This window comes from Macadamia integrifolia, chromosome 1 (assembly GCF_013358625.1).
Source record: "Macadamia integrifolia cultivar HAES 741 chromosome 1, SCU_Mint_v3, whole genome shotgun sequence".
NCBI lineage: Eukaryota > Viridiplantae > Streptophyta > Magnoliopsida > Proteales > Proteaceae > Macadamia > Macadamia integrifolia.
This window is the reverse complement of record NC_056557.1, coordinates 8,022,061-8,037,143: the sequence shown is the minus strand read 5'-3', so window position 1 is coordinate 8,037,143 and position 15,083 is coordinate 8,022,061. Positions and strand designations below refer to the sequence as shown.

The window sequence follows — 15,083 nt, the reverse complement described above, 5'->3', positions numbered from 1 at the left end:
AAAAATCTATATTTTGAAGAGTTTTCATAATACAAAAAAAAATTCTTTCTAAATTTTCTCCCTCCCCTCTCATGTTCCTCTCTTTTAATCCATATGTTTCTTAAGAAAAAAAATTATAAAAATCTCTACATATTAGGAATCTCTCATTCTAAATTTTCTTTCCTTTTTCTTTTTGGTAAAGAACTTTCTTCCTCATCTCTCTCTCTCTCTCTCTCTCTCTCTCTTATTTTTTTAAATAAATCTTTCTGAATTTTCTCCCTCCTCTCTCTTACTCTTTTAATCCATATCTTTCTAAATTAAAAAAAAACTATATTTTAGAAATCGGTTTTACCTAAAAAAAAAAAATTCTTTCTATATTTTCTCCATCTTCTCTCTCATGTTTCTATCTTTCAGAAAAAAAAAATCTATTTTCTAGGAGTTTTTTTTCCCACCTCACTCTCACGTTCTTCTATTTTCGGTGCCCGATTTAGCTATTTCTGGTGTAGCGGCACGCGAGTCTTTCATTCAGTGTTCTCCATCTTCAAACTTCGATTGCTTCGACTCGTCTTCGCCGCCCGATTTAGCTATTTCCGGTGAGAAGAAAGTTTTTTCGAATAGGGCTTTGCTTGCTTCGGATTGCTTCGAATTTTGAAGTTTGTCTGATGTAATCCTCGAGAATTCCATTAAACATGATGTAGAAGAAAGTCATCCTCTCTAACATTAGTTTCTTTTCTCTATCATCTGTCTCTCTCTCTTGCTATTTCTCACTCACTTTTATGTGGTTTCATCATCATCTGCAACAGAGGACAGCGTCTTTCCCTACGCACATTGTCAACGACAAGCCAAGCACAATCTAGAAATCTTCTTGGGCATTGGAATAGCAGATCCACCAATGTCTTCCTGCCGTTGGGTTCTCCCAGGTAATCATCCCATCTCTTTGCTTTTATCCCAATTATTCTTTTTTTCTTCTTAAGACTTTTTCCTGTACAATTCGTATAAGAAGATTTATATGGAAAATAGTTTTATTGGTGCTGCAATTAATATTTGTTTTGTTTTTGTTTCTCTGAATTAGATTGGTTTTGATGATTTATGTGATTTAAATTTAGCTTATAACTGGTTTTGTTTCATCTTGTAAGAGGTTTTGAATTCATTCCACCTTGAAATGATTGTGATGTTTTTTGTTTTGGTAATTTGCTTTATAATTCCGTTGAGCTTTTTAACTTCTGAGAGAGAAAAGAGAAAGGATTTCCTTCCTTCTCTGAACCCAAGCCCCAAAAGCTGAACATGTAAGGGATATTGATTATTGGAGCTTATCGGGCTTCGACCCATACAATACCTGTAAATTTACTATGCCTTGTTTACTCTCATAGTTAATTTACTGATCAACGTTCATTATTAGAAAGGAAACTGATAGCAGATAAAAAAACCCAAACACACTAAAATCTCCGAGCCAAATTATACCACTTAAAAGAGTAATTCCATCGAGCATCTCAAGGTTGTTCTCGGTTTATCTTAAGATTTAGCATCTTGTTATGGACCATCGGGGTATGTATGCCAATGTGAAAATACAAACATGAGATTGATCAAAAGTAGTAGTACCATTCCATCTTGGCTCAGAGCTATAAAAGAATAAAATCTCCAGTAGCATAGACATCTTCATGTATCACATATTCCCTCTTATTTTTATATTTCATGGGAAAATGAAACAAATGTGACACAGTACTCTCCAGTCTCCACTTGCATGGAAGGATTGATTCTTCTGAATCCCTAAAATATTGTTGTAGAGAATCAAGATAGAAGAAGGAGATGTATATGGATACATCATCTAGAACAAGCAGAACCTCTTAAGAATGTCTAATAGCAGCAAAAAAAAAAATCAGCCTTCTCCCAACTTAAGCCCGACAAAAATCGCAGTTCAAGTAAAACGCACTACTGATTTCAGATAATCCAGCCAACCCACCAATAATCCAGGCTTATCCCCCACCCTTCCTTCGTGTTTTCTCTTATTGTAGTTTCATCACCAAAAAAACAGGTTCGGTTCAAGGATTTTCTTTTCATTAGTTCCTTTTGAAATAAAATATGACAGATAATTTATTTAACAACCATCCCCGAATCATTATCCTTTTTGTGTTCTGTGCTCTATACTGGTATTTTTATTTTTCCTTCCTTTTACCTTCAAGGTTATTATGTTTTTCTAATTTGATCTGTACTCTATACTGGTATTTTTGTTTTCGAGGTGTTCTTTACACACCTACGCTTTGTGTGATGGGTGCTAACTGTTTGGGGATTTGATTCGATGTAGGGAATAGGATTGCTTCTGTTATGGTTATTATTTTGAATACTACTTGAAAATCAATCTAAATTAAATCTGGGTGGTGCCCTTGATTCCCTGGCATGTGGCAGTGAGTTCCATGCCACTATAACTAGAGTACAATATACACTTTTGATTTCATTGATTCAGAACCATCATTTTTGCTCTTTACTTGGATATGGACATGAAAATGATTTGATTTTCTCTTCCCATCTCTTTTGCACCAAAAGTTTTTTATATTGTTTAATGTGTTGAAACAATATTTGGATTTATGGGTAATTTCTAATTCAAAAATTGTTTTTTCATTCTCTTATATAGTTGTACTAGATGTTCCAGTATATAGGTTTTGGTTCAGTAATCTATAGGTTTTGATTTTCATAAAAAAAATTGTAGACAAGCTCAATTTCTATTTCCTTTCTTCCTGCTTTTCTGTTGTTTTAAATGCTTTGTCTCATTCCTGCTATACTGTTATTGTTCGTTATTGGTGGGATTTGCATTCGTCATTTGGAAAGCCACTAATACCCAATTTATTTTCAGCTAAAATGAGAGTGAATAATTCAGGGTAGGAAAATATATATTACCCTTTGAAGCTTTCTTATCTAAGAGTGGGCTTCCTGAAGACAGAACTCCAACTCCAGTACCCTCTTCTTCATTTCCAAATCAACTATTCTCTGGTATTTCTCCAACTGTAAACGGGTAAAATATGAAGCATCTATTTTGATAAATAACAAGAGATAAAGTTTTTTTGATAGAAAAGGAAAGCTAAAAAGAGAGCTGTTTAAGAGAGAGTACAAAAAAAGAGGGGGGGTGTTCAGGGTAATTACTTGTGACTCCAATAGTTTTTATTTTCCAATAAGTGCAAGTAAGCTTGATCTCATCTCTCAATTTGGCTACCTCTTCATCCTTTGCAATTGACCCCTAGATGCCAACTCAGATACATCAGAATAGAGAGTTATCAACTTATTTTTGTTTTTGTTGATAGGTAGTTACCCACTTTATTACTTTTTCTCTTAAAATAAGGAAAAAAATGATCGAAATCCTTTGTGGCTGTAATCCCTGGTGAAGGCTAGCGAAGGGTATGTCTAATTTCGACATGTGGAATCGTCCATGTGTATGGTGGATATTGGGTTTGCCGGTCTGAAATCTGACTTTTAAAATGAATCGGTTCATTTCATAGACCAAATATGTGTAGGGTGGTGAGTCCCAAATAGGGCCCCAAATAAGGACTTCCAAGATTCTATAACTCCCTTTTTTTCCTTTTTTTTTTTGTTGTTGGTGTAACATTCTCACCTTTCCTAATTTTCTTAAACTTTTTGTCCAGGTTGTTGATATATTTCCTGTTGTTTTTTGAAGTTGGTATGGATTTCTTAATTACTTTTTTGTTTGAATTCCATATATAGGGTATATAACCTTAAACATGTCCCCCATTGTGCATAGTGTTTACTTCCAATGGATTTGCTTTTTAAAATTTAGACTTGCTCAATGAATTATAACTCAATTGCCTTTCCTTTATTAGATCACTATGCCACCAAAATATATAGCAACTAACAGTCAATGTTAAAGATACAATGCAAATAAAAGGACTATTAGAGGAAGCCTGCATACAAATAAAAGAAACAAAAATCAGACATGGCTACTGAAAGTCCAACTTACTGAATCAAGTTCTACAACTTCAAATTCTGAAAATTTTGAAAATCAAACATCTGGTATGAAAGGTTAGTATTGGAATAATAATCTTTTAAAAATTAATAAGATTAATTTGATTTTTCTTTATTTCTTATATTTTATTTTTTGGATACAGGATTATTTGAACCACAAAATTCTGAAGTACATGTACTGAAAAAAGTACCTCCATGTACCCATTATGGAGGGAAGTAATTTGAATATGAACCACCTTCATTTTGTTGCTGTAATGGAAATGTTGTTTTGGCATCTACAACAATTCCAGATGAATTATATTCTTTATTTACTTCTCAAACATCTGAAGCTATTGAATTCCGTAGATATATATGTGCTTACAATAGTATAATTTACTTCACATCTTTTGGAGTTCATATTGACCAAGATATTGCAAATGGAAAAGAAAGTATATATACCTTTAGAGCTCAAGGACAAGTATATCATGATTTGCCTCCAATTTGGTTAGAAAAAGACAATCCATGTTATTTACAATTATACTTTAATGATACTAATAATGAACTTCAAAATAGGATGAAAGTGTTACAAGATTCAAAACTCAAAGAACCTATTATGTCAAAACTAATGGATATTCTATCAATTAATTCATACGCAAGGTTCTTTAAAAGTTTGAAAGATGTTCCTTTGTTAGAGAATAATGAGATCATAATCACAAGTGACGTACATCTTGATCAGAGAGTTTACAATTTACCATCAGTTGACCAAGTTGTAGCTACTTGGGTAGAAGGAAATAATCTCAATAGAACTGAAAATTGTGATATAATAATAGAAGGACATTCAAGGAGGAAACATCGAGTGATACATTATTATAGTTGTTATGATGCCTTACAGTATCCTCTTTTATATCCAAATGGAGAAGTCGGCTGGCACAGGAGCATTAAACAAAAGAATGTACCAGATAGAGTTGATTGAGAAATACCATTCACCCCTGTTTTAACTCCAATTAAAGTCCCTTTAAACTTCTGATGAGAAGCAAAATTTTGGATGCACAAGTACAAAGGAATGAATAAGTAGGTGAATGACATTAAAGTTGCCATTACAGAAAGCAGTGTTACTTTCTCCAAGTTTGGGAATTGAGACAATATAATTCAATTCCTCAAAAAATTAACATATATAGAATCCTTGATGTTCCACAGCCTGCATCATGACCCTTGTAATGGAGACAATTTGATCTTTTCACAACCCTGTTTCATTTACAAGAGTAGAGAATATTTGAACAAGAGATTACTCTAAACCCCACCCCCACCCCAAAAAAAAAATAATAATATTATTATTATTATAATTATGCTATTTTTAAAAACCATCATATTAATTCATTTGCCTATTTATAGGGAATACCATGAAATTAATTCACTTCCCTATTTCTAAGGAAGCTTAAAAGAAAAAATAGGTACTATTTTGAGAAGGGCAAAATTTAGTTTCTTTATTAAACTACAAATCCCACCACACAATCTCTCTCTCTCTCTCTCTCTAATATTAGTTTATAATAATAATTTCTTTCTTCATAAAAAAATTATTTTCTTTATTTAATTCTAACACTCGCCACTTTCTCTAAGATTCGCACGCCACCTTCCATTAAAAAAAAAAAATCCAATCCCCACCCTACACTTAAAAAGATATGCATTATCCTATTTTTAGTTACCATGATATTAATTTACTATCCTATTTATAAGGTTTTACTCATTAATAGATACTTCAGAAAATTCAAGATCAAAGACTCAACTGAAACAATAACCGTGACAATCTTTGAGGAACTTGAAACACTTATAAGATGTTTGGCAATTGAATATGCAACATCATCAGAAAAGGTATAAATATTGAATGTTAATCTGATTTTAAGAATTATATTAAATTAAAATAATATATTAATATATAGTGATAATTGTAAATTTATTTTCATGTGTTGTAGTACAAACAAAAACTGAATGCGTGTCTATCAAAGAACTATTATTTCTACTTCAAAATGGATTCAAAAAATGATGAAAGTCGAAAATAAAAAAGCATTGTTATAGATATCATGAAAGAACGAAATGTGGAGAAAAAAAGAATCATAGATGTTGAAGAAGATGAAGACAAAAAAGAAAAAAAAAATTAAAATAGAAAAAGTTAAGCTTATACCATTTGATCTTTATTCCAAAATAATTATTATTTGTAGTGGCAAATATTCATGGGCTTCCTTAAATAATTTTAAATTTTAAAGTTATGTTACAAATGTAGGAGACTTACATACTTTATTTAAATAATCTCTCTTCATCTCTATAAATTTAAGTTATTGCATTCTCTCTTTATCTCTATAAATTTTAGTAGACAATCTTTCTCTCTCACACACACGACGTAAGATAAACAAATGAAACTTTGATTTAATATTACTCATTTTTGTTCCCACATGTATTTTCACGTCTCTCTCTCTCTCTCTCTCTCTCTCTCACACACACACACACACACACACACACACACACACACACACACACTCATAACGTAAGAGAACAAATGAAACTTTGAATTAATATTACTCATTTATGTTCCCACGTGCATTTGCACGTGTATTTCTTACTAGTATATATATATATATATATATATTAAAATGCAATAAATATGTAAATAAATCATAAAAATACAGAAAAATATGAAAAATGCGGGGAAAAAAAAAGAAAGAAAAGAAAATCACATATCAATAATTCAAGGGTTGGAGGCAAGAGTCTTTCTCTTGGTTAGAATGTTAGGTTAGGGTTAAGGATTAGAAAATATAAATTATATCATCCAACAATCCAACCTCCAATAAAATAAAAACTTTGGATTTAAGAATACATGAAGTTTCTTGGGTCCCAAGTTCTTTCCGGTAAAAGGGAAGGAGTTGGAGAAATTACTAATTTAGGAGTCTGGGGATTTGGGATTGTGAAGAGACTTAATTTATTCGATTTTTTTTTTTAAAGTGTCTTTTGATACAATGACCAGATTTGGTGGGTTTTTCAAAGAGTCAATGTAGAATTGTCTTGACTTGTCTCGTGTCTTGTTTTTCTCTTTTAACACAGGGCGAATCTTCTTGACTCTTGACCAGGAATCTCAAATTTTGACTTGACTCGGGCGAATCTTCCCAGTCAAAACCTAGTCTTCCAACTATGGTTTGAACAGCTTCGGGTTGATGAGGTGAGCAGAGACCAAGGATTAAAGTATTGGTATCGATCATCGTATCGGTCGGCCAAAATTAAGATACGTATCGGAGGGTATCGTATCGTATCGGAGATACGCTAAGATACGCTAAAGATACGCACATAAATGGATAAGAAACACTTTTTTATACACATTTGCATAAAAAAAATAGTTAAAAAAAGTTATATATAACATGTATTATGCATAAACAGTAAACTGAGAGTATCGCACTAAGAATCTAAGGTTTGTAATTGTCCCATAAATGTAAAATCCTTGTTATCAACCTTGATTTCCACTTTAGTTAGAGAGAAAAATTATTGGCAGCAACTCTGGAACAAAAACACCTCAAAAAATTATGTTTTTTCTAAAAAATTATCCATTTTGGCCATTTTATGACCGTATCGGTACGTATCGGTGTGTATCGGTCGATACATACCGATACGCATCCTATACATACCGATACGCATCGATACATACCGATACGTACCGATACATACCGAAACGTATATTTCACTTCAATTTTGAATTTTTCATAGAGTATCGGTACGTATCGGTGCATATCGGTGGTGTATCGGTGCGTATCGGTGTGTATCGTAGGATACGTATCGATACATAAGGGTTTTAAAATTTTCATGATACGTATCGGTATGTATCGTGCCGATGCCTACCGATACAGATACGTATCGGCCGATACAGCACGATACGCACCGATACTTAAAACCATGGCAGAGACGAACCAACCACAACTGAGATGAATGCTCGAGATTTTGCAACCTGTCACAGACGGAGTCTTTCACTTAAAAAATTGCAAAGCTCAGAGAGAACGAGTGTATGATTTCACAACAGGGTTCCTCAGTGGAAGAAACACGGTGCAAGCATAGATCAGAAGAGGGAATTATAAAATACAAATGAAATTACTTATTTACCCTTAATTTTAGGTAATTATAGCATGTGACCTTTAAAAGCTAACGCACAAGTCAACGTAAATGATTTGTAGTCATAAATCACAAATAGCTCAGGGTTATTTATATTTGTGGTTTATTTGAGAAATGAAGACCATAAATCATGCCAAACATCTACAGAAATAAAAATACGTTAGACAAATAGAAACATAAATCATACCAAAGAGAGCCTTGACAAACCTTTTAGTATATGCGGTCTAGCTAGCTTACTCATATCTATATTAGCAAATTGTGTATGGGTCTTTCTGTTTTGAGAACAATTTCTTAGTGTCCACAATTTCTTACTTGAATTTAGGGTTCATACATTCAGGAGTTACCTGTACCTGAGAATCAATAGGGAGTGATCCTAGGCAGAGCACGTGCAAAAAAGTGTTTGTGCAGAAGTTGTGCTCATTTAAAACTTTTGTTAGTATGAAACTTGATGCATATGCTGAAAATACTTTTATATACTGGAGAACTTGGTAGAACTTGATAAAATGAGGACTTGATTACAAGGTCTGGAATCTTACTTGGTTAACTCTAGACCATACTTGAGTTTGGAGCTAACAAACTAAGCTTCTGGCTACTGGGTTCTTGAAATCTTCCTGCGGGAAGGTTTTGCTTGAGGATGCTTGTTGATGCTCAACTTGTTACAGGACATAAAAGAAAAAATAAAATGTTGAATACAGATAGTTGCAAAAAGAGTCGAGTAGAGTAGAGTCTCAAGCTTCGATTTTGCCTCCCCCTCTTCTGAACTAAGGGGTCTCTTAAATAGACTTTTCTTCAAAGAGAAGCCCATGATTCCCGGGGTGTGCTTCTACCTCTTTTGGGTAAGATTCGTGAGGTTTGTGTTTTTGGACAGGTTGGCTCATCATCTGAGGGAGCCTGGGCGAACTGGCCTTGATGGGGGTGATGGACCATAGAGGACATACTGGACAAGACTTCTTGGTCTGCATCCTCATCTTCTTCTGAATCTGGGCCGAAGGCGGCCAGCTGGGCTTTTAACTTTGCTTTTGGTTTTCGGACTTCTTCTGAATTTTGAGAGGTACTGCTGATTTGGGGTACAGGTCGGAGCCCTGTTAGGTTCTTGATAAGTGTGGCTTTGGTGCAATTGGTGATATCACAATTATTCCACCATTTGACATAGAAGACACGAGAGAGTACTTGGAGGCTCCAGTCTTGATGAGTTTGTTGTTCTACTTTATAGTCCCAATACATTATCCATGCAAGGAGACAATAGAAGAAGAATCTGAGGAGATCCGGATGTTCTAGAATTGAGGTGGTGTGTTGGCAAAACACCACCAGGGCTTTACTAATTGATGGAGGTAGATTTCTTCAATTGGGCCATAAGCAGTCCACCATTGGGAGAACCAAAAGGGAATCTCGCCCGAGAACTTGTAGTATGAATGCCGATTCTTCTGATTCTGGAATAGAAATGCATGGTGCCAAGCATCCATGTATTCAAAGAAATGGTAGTCTTGGGGGGGGGGGCATATTGTTGGGAGAGTCTTTCGCTTGTCAAGGGATATTGTCCCCATTCCTTAGCACTAAGGATCTTGCATATAGTCATCGTGGTATGGGTGACTAGTATGGGATATTTCTTACCAAAATTTTGTTTTATCCGGATAAAATCAGTATCTACCATGGTGAACTCATAGTATTCCTTGCTTTTGGCAGAATTTGGAGAATAGTAATGCCACTCTTTGTAGAACACTTTCTTTGCAATATCTGTAGGGGTACTACAATTGCTGAATTGCTCCCCAACCGGGTAAAGGTATTGGCAAAAGGTCTTTAGGACATATTGGCTTTTATAATTGGACTTTTTCTGTCAGTTGACTACATGGGTTGACTCTCCTGATTTTGGATCTGGATTGTTTTGGTTTTTGTTTTAGAGACTTGGGTGGACTGGGAAGTTGTTCCTAATATCACTGTATGGGAATAAGGAACATTTGATTAGACTTGCGAGGATTGGCTTCGGAGAACCATTTGATTTGAAAGGGCTTGCTTGGGGATTGCTTTTGCATAACTTGCTTTTGATTTCAATTTTGAGGAAGAGGTGGATTCCTTAGGGGGAACCATTTTAATGGAATTGATTGTCTGACTCTTCTGGCCCTTGAGATATTCACGAGTAAGGAAGTCAGGAATGGAATTTGTTTCTCCTTTAATATATATAATATCAAAATCAAAGCATGCTAAAAGCGATTGCCATTGTGCAAAAATTTGTTTTGATGCAAGTTTTTGAACATCATTTTTTAAATCATGCTTTGTTGCACTGCAATCTACTCTGACAAAAAAGTCTCTGGTTTAGTAAATCATTTTGGAATTTCTGGATGCACAAGACAATGGATAGGGCTTCTTTTTTAATAGTGTAGTAATTTTGTTGGGCTCGATTCCAATTTCTTGAAGTAAATTGGACTAATTGTTCTTTGGTATTGATTACCTGTTTGAGGATGCCTCCATATCCTAAATCAGAGGCATTGGTTTCAATTTTGGGGGCATCCGGATTTGCTAGGCTTAAGCGTGTGATTTCTTTAACCATTTTCTTAATTTGTTTCACTGCCTGAGTCTGCGCATTAGACCATGCAGGGGGAGTCTTTTTTAGCCTTTGGTACAAAGGCTCACTCAAGTTGCTAATATGGGGGATGAAATCCCTCACATAATTTAAGCTCCCTAAAAACCTTTGGAGTTGTTTCTTTTCTAGGATCTGGTCAGGGAATTTTTCTACAAAAGTGATAGCTCGCTCAGTAGGGTTGATATTGCCTTTGTGAATGTAATGTCCTAAGAATCGGACTTTGGTTTGGAATAGATCCATCTATTTTTGGGAGAGGACTAATCCATTATTTTTTATGAATTGGTGAAAAGTTTTAAGGTGCTTAATATGTTGTTCAATGTTCTCTGAATAGATGAGTACGCCATCTATGTATACTATAGCATAATGGCTATGTGGGTTAAAAATTTTATTCATTATGTTTTGGAACTCACTGGGGGCATTCTTTAACCCGAAAGGCATGGCATTCCACTTATAGTGGCCAAATGGTGTAGTGAAGGCCATTTTGTGTCGGTCTTGTTCACTAAGTTGGATTTGCCAAAATCCAGACTTCATGTCAAACTTGGAGAATATCTTGGCACGATAAATACGTTGGAGGAGGTCTTTTTTGTTTGGAATTGGGTACCGGATCCATTGTAAAACCTTATTCAGAGGTTTATAATTAATAACCAACCTTGGTGTTCCTCTTTCAATTTCGACATTTTTATTGACATATAAGGCTGCACAACTCCATGGTGAGATACTTTTGCAGATTACTTTTTTTTATCTAAAAGATCTTGTATTTCTTTTTTACAGGTTTCTAGAAGATGTTCATTCATTTGGAAAGGTCTGGATTTTGTTGGAATATTTTTCTCTAAAAATTCTTTGATATATGGTAAATTGACTATGTGTCTTTTAATATGCCAAAATGCATCAGGAAAGTCTAAACAAAGATCTTGTTCTATTTGTTTTCTTATTTTCTGAATATGTAAGGTAACTTGTTTGTTTCTTAATTGTTCTTGAATTTTGTTATGGGATATTTCTCCTTTCAGAAAACTTATTTGTTTTTCTTTTCTAGCAATTTGATTTATGGTATTTTCTTTGAAAATAGTCAAATTTTGGAGTTCGTTGATTTGTTTTGTGTGGGTAGGCTCTATGAAGCTAAATAGAATCTTTTTTCCCTTTATTTTTGTAGAGATTCCCTGCTCGGATGTTTTGAAGGGCTTGATCATTTCTAGGAAAGGCTGTCCTAGTATGATTTCTCTGTTTGTTGTTGCTAACTATTGTTTTGTTTTTTCAAAATATTGGGTTGGTATTAGCCCTTCATTTATGCAATTTAGTTGAGCTCCGGAATCTACTAGGGCGATAGTAGAAACTTTAAAAGAAGAGGAGACAACAATTGTTAATTTTACGTACCAATTTGGCATTTGATTTCTTTGATAAGATCCAGGAACCTATGACTCTTTTGGTCATCTTCTACTATAATTGTTTCATTATTATCTGATATAATTTTATCATTGGAAGATAGCCCTCTTTTAAATTGAATTAACTCATACTTGATTTGATTAATTTCTTGTCTTAGATCCTTGGTTGAAATTTCTAAATTTTTTACCCTATTAGTATCAATGTGTTAGTGGACTAATTTGGTTTGACTAAATTTTTTAAATATATTGTTTAGATCATAGGATCGGCTAGGTTTTGTTTCTTGGGCTTGAAGAGTTTCTTTCATTTGCTCTAAATAGTGTTTCTTAAGGACTGGATCTTCTATTTGGTTTATGTATAATAGCATAGGATTTGAAAGAGAAGATTCTCCTCTAATGATTCTTATGGACTTGATTTCCCCGCATATGATTCTCCTATGGTGCAGGATTCACAATTACATAATTTGGTGTTTAAATTCTTGTCAGAGAAATTTTCTGAGGAATCGTCAAAAGAGACTTCGCCTATTTGGTTTATTTGCTCAATCTGAGAAGAGATATTTTCTGAACTACTATCACTATGAGCAAAAATCTCTAAAATTTCATTCTTTTGATTATCATTGATCTGAAGTGAGTTAACCCTACTTGTTTTGCTATATAGCTTGGGTTGCCACATTTTAAACATCCAGACTTGTTGGGAGTTTGCTTGAAGTTTTTGTTAAATTTCCTTTTGTAAGGTTTATTTCTATTATTTTTATAATAATCTAGGTACTGTGTTCTCGTTTCCTTTATCTTTATGCTTAAATTTTTTATACTATTTATGCTTATAATTTTTAGTTTTATATAGCTTAGAGGAGGGTGGTTTAAGGGCCTGGAAACCAAATTGCTCACAGCATTCTCCTAATTCTTTTTTGTTGGACTTGTTTTCTTTCCTTATTTGTTTCCGAAGCCTTATGTCAATATATAAGGCCAGTCCTTCTTCATTCACTACATTGATTATATTTCCATAGGTTAATCGGTCATACGGAATTAACCCATTGTTTTAATTTTTCAGCAAATATGTTGGGTAAACCAGTTAAAAAATTTTCTTTCTAGAAAGGAAGGTCTGCATCTTCAAGGAAGGTATCTTTATACCATTTGAAGTCAAGTAATTTTCTGCATCTTATGTTTTTCAATTGTTCAGATGTGCTGTCTTTCAAACGGATGGATGTTTAAAAAAATAATAACATATGCTAAAGATGAGTGTGTTAACCACATCTTCAATAGGTTGATGATCCTCATTTAGGACAAGGGCTCCATCAGTTGCGGTTTGGATAAAATTTAGGATGTCTTATTTATGCTCTATGGTGAGGACATTGTCCCACCATCCTTTGAGTTGTCCGGTAAATCCAGATATTATTAGGTCTCCTACGGCTCTATCAAATGTTGCTTTGATTCGATAAGCATTGCTTACCATCGCCATTTCTTGTAATTTATTTATTATTTTATATTCTGAGAGACCATCTATGTTCCATTCATAGATAATATCAATTTGATAGGTTGCCTGGTGGTTTTGTCCTTTGGCTTCGATTTGAACGTCAGGGAAAGTGGGATTATGATTATTTGTTGTGATGGCATTTAGCCATCCATTTGCTGTGCTATCAGTCTGATGTAGATTATGTGTTGATCATTTTCTGGATTTTTCTGATGGTGCTAGTACCAGAAGTCTGGGTTGATGATACCTTTTGGGGAGTATCAGGAATTATTAGTGAACTAAGACTCGAATCAATTTCTTGGATTAGAGACTAGTGTAACTCCTTAGATTGTTTGGTAGGGATTTTGTAGGGTTTGAATATAGGTAAAGATCTAACTTTACTAGACTCCGAAACATCTACAATTTGTTTACTTTTTTGGGCAAGGATTTCAACTCTACAAAGTTGTTGGCCAATTGTCTGAAGACATTGATTTGTGAAGTTTACTTGTTAGATTATTCGCTTTGTTCCTTCCATGACACCTTCATATGATTTGAAGGGGGAAGCAAGTAAATCTGCTTTGTCAAAGACAAATTTAATATTTTTCATTGGAGGGTGGATGGTTTCAATTTGAGTCCCATCATTTTTGGTCCATAATTTGTGAGTTATCTTTTGGACATTAATTTGGTTTCTAAATGGGTAATCTATATTATTTCTTAAAGTATATATATATATATATATATATCTAAGTAGACACTAAACATGATGTTTGCTATGATTTCGTACATTCTAGTATACCATTCAGTTTTTATCTTTTGCTGTTCTTCTATCGTGAATTTGGCAAAAAATCAATCCACCTTTTCTTTGTTTTTTGGATGATCAAAGTCTTTTCGAATTCTTAATTTATCAATCTGGAAATCTGTTGAAGATGAAGGTGACCCAGGAGGGGATTCCATTTCTTTGAGAATTTTGATCATCTATTTAGTGGGTCCCATGAACAACTTGTCCCCGAGAATGGACTCCTAACAGTTCACTTTGAGTTGCATGGGATGGTGTGCTTGAATAGATGCTAGACTTACTACTTGATAACCTAGAAGCAAGATGCTATAGCTGGTTCCATCTTTTGCTTATTTTTTCTGTTGAATCTCAATGTTACTTGACCCTCTAGGTCTTGAGTGACTGATTTTAAAATTCTGTTATCCATTCGTTGTCTAGGTACTCTAGTTTAGGGCTTCCATTCATTTGGAAATGAGATATCATTCCAATGGGTTGTACTGGGAAAGGTAGTTCTTGTTTGGAGGTAGTCAGTTTCTATAAAAATTGTTTGCCCTTTCCTTGATTTCTTAAGGGATCTAGGCTTGATCCTGGTCATAGCTTTGTATTGGAAACGATGCACTATGGCTACTGGTATGGAGCTTTGCTTTACTTTGTTCCCGTGGGTCTTAAGATTTACATCCAGTGTGTCTAGGATGTTTGGGTCGGACAAAGATACAGTCACATCTGGGTAGACATGAAAGTATACAACTCCATTACATAGACTTGTCTCAATGGCTCCTAGTAAGGAATCATCAAAATCAAAGAACCTTCGATCATGAAGGGCTAATAAGA

General features: G+C 34.2%; 1 long non-coding RNA gene across 2 annotated transcripts; it reads left to right on the top strand.

Annotated features, from left to right (window-relative positions):
- Positions 1-379: 379 nt before the first annotated feature.
- On the top strand, positions 380-4,255 carry LOC122086415. 2 transcript variants are annotated; one of them, XR_006142410.1, is made up of 4 exons: positions 380-643; positions 783-899; positions 2,828-4,005; positions 4,092-4,255. It is a non-coding gene; the product is annotated as an uncharacterized LOC122086415 (long non-coding RNA). The 2 variants fall into 2 exon arrangements; XR_006142408.1 differs by having other exon boundaries at positions 2,828-4,255.
- Positions 4,256-15,083: the final 10,828 nt, after the last annotated feature.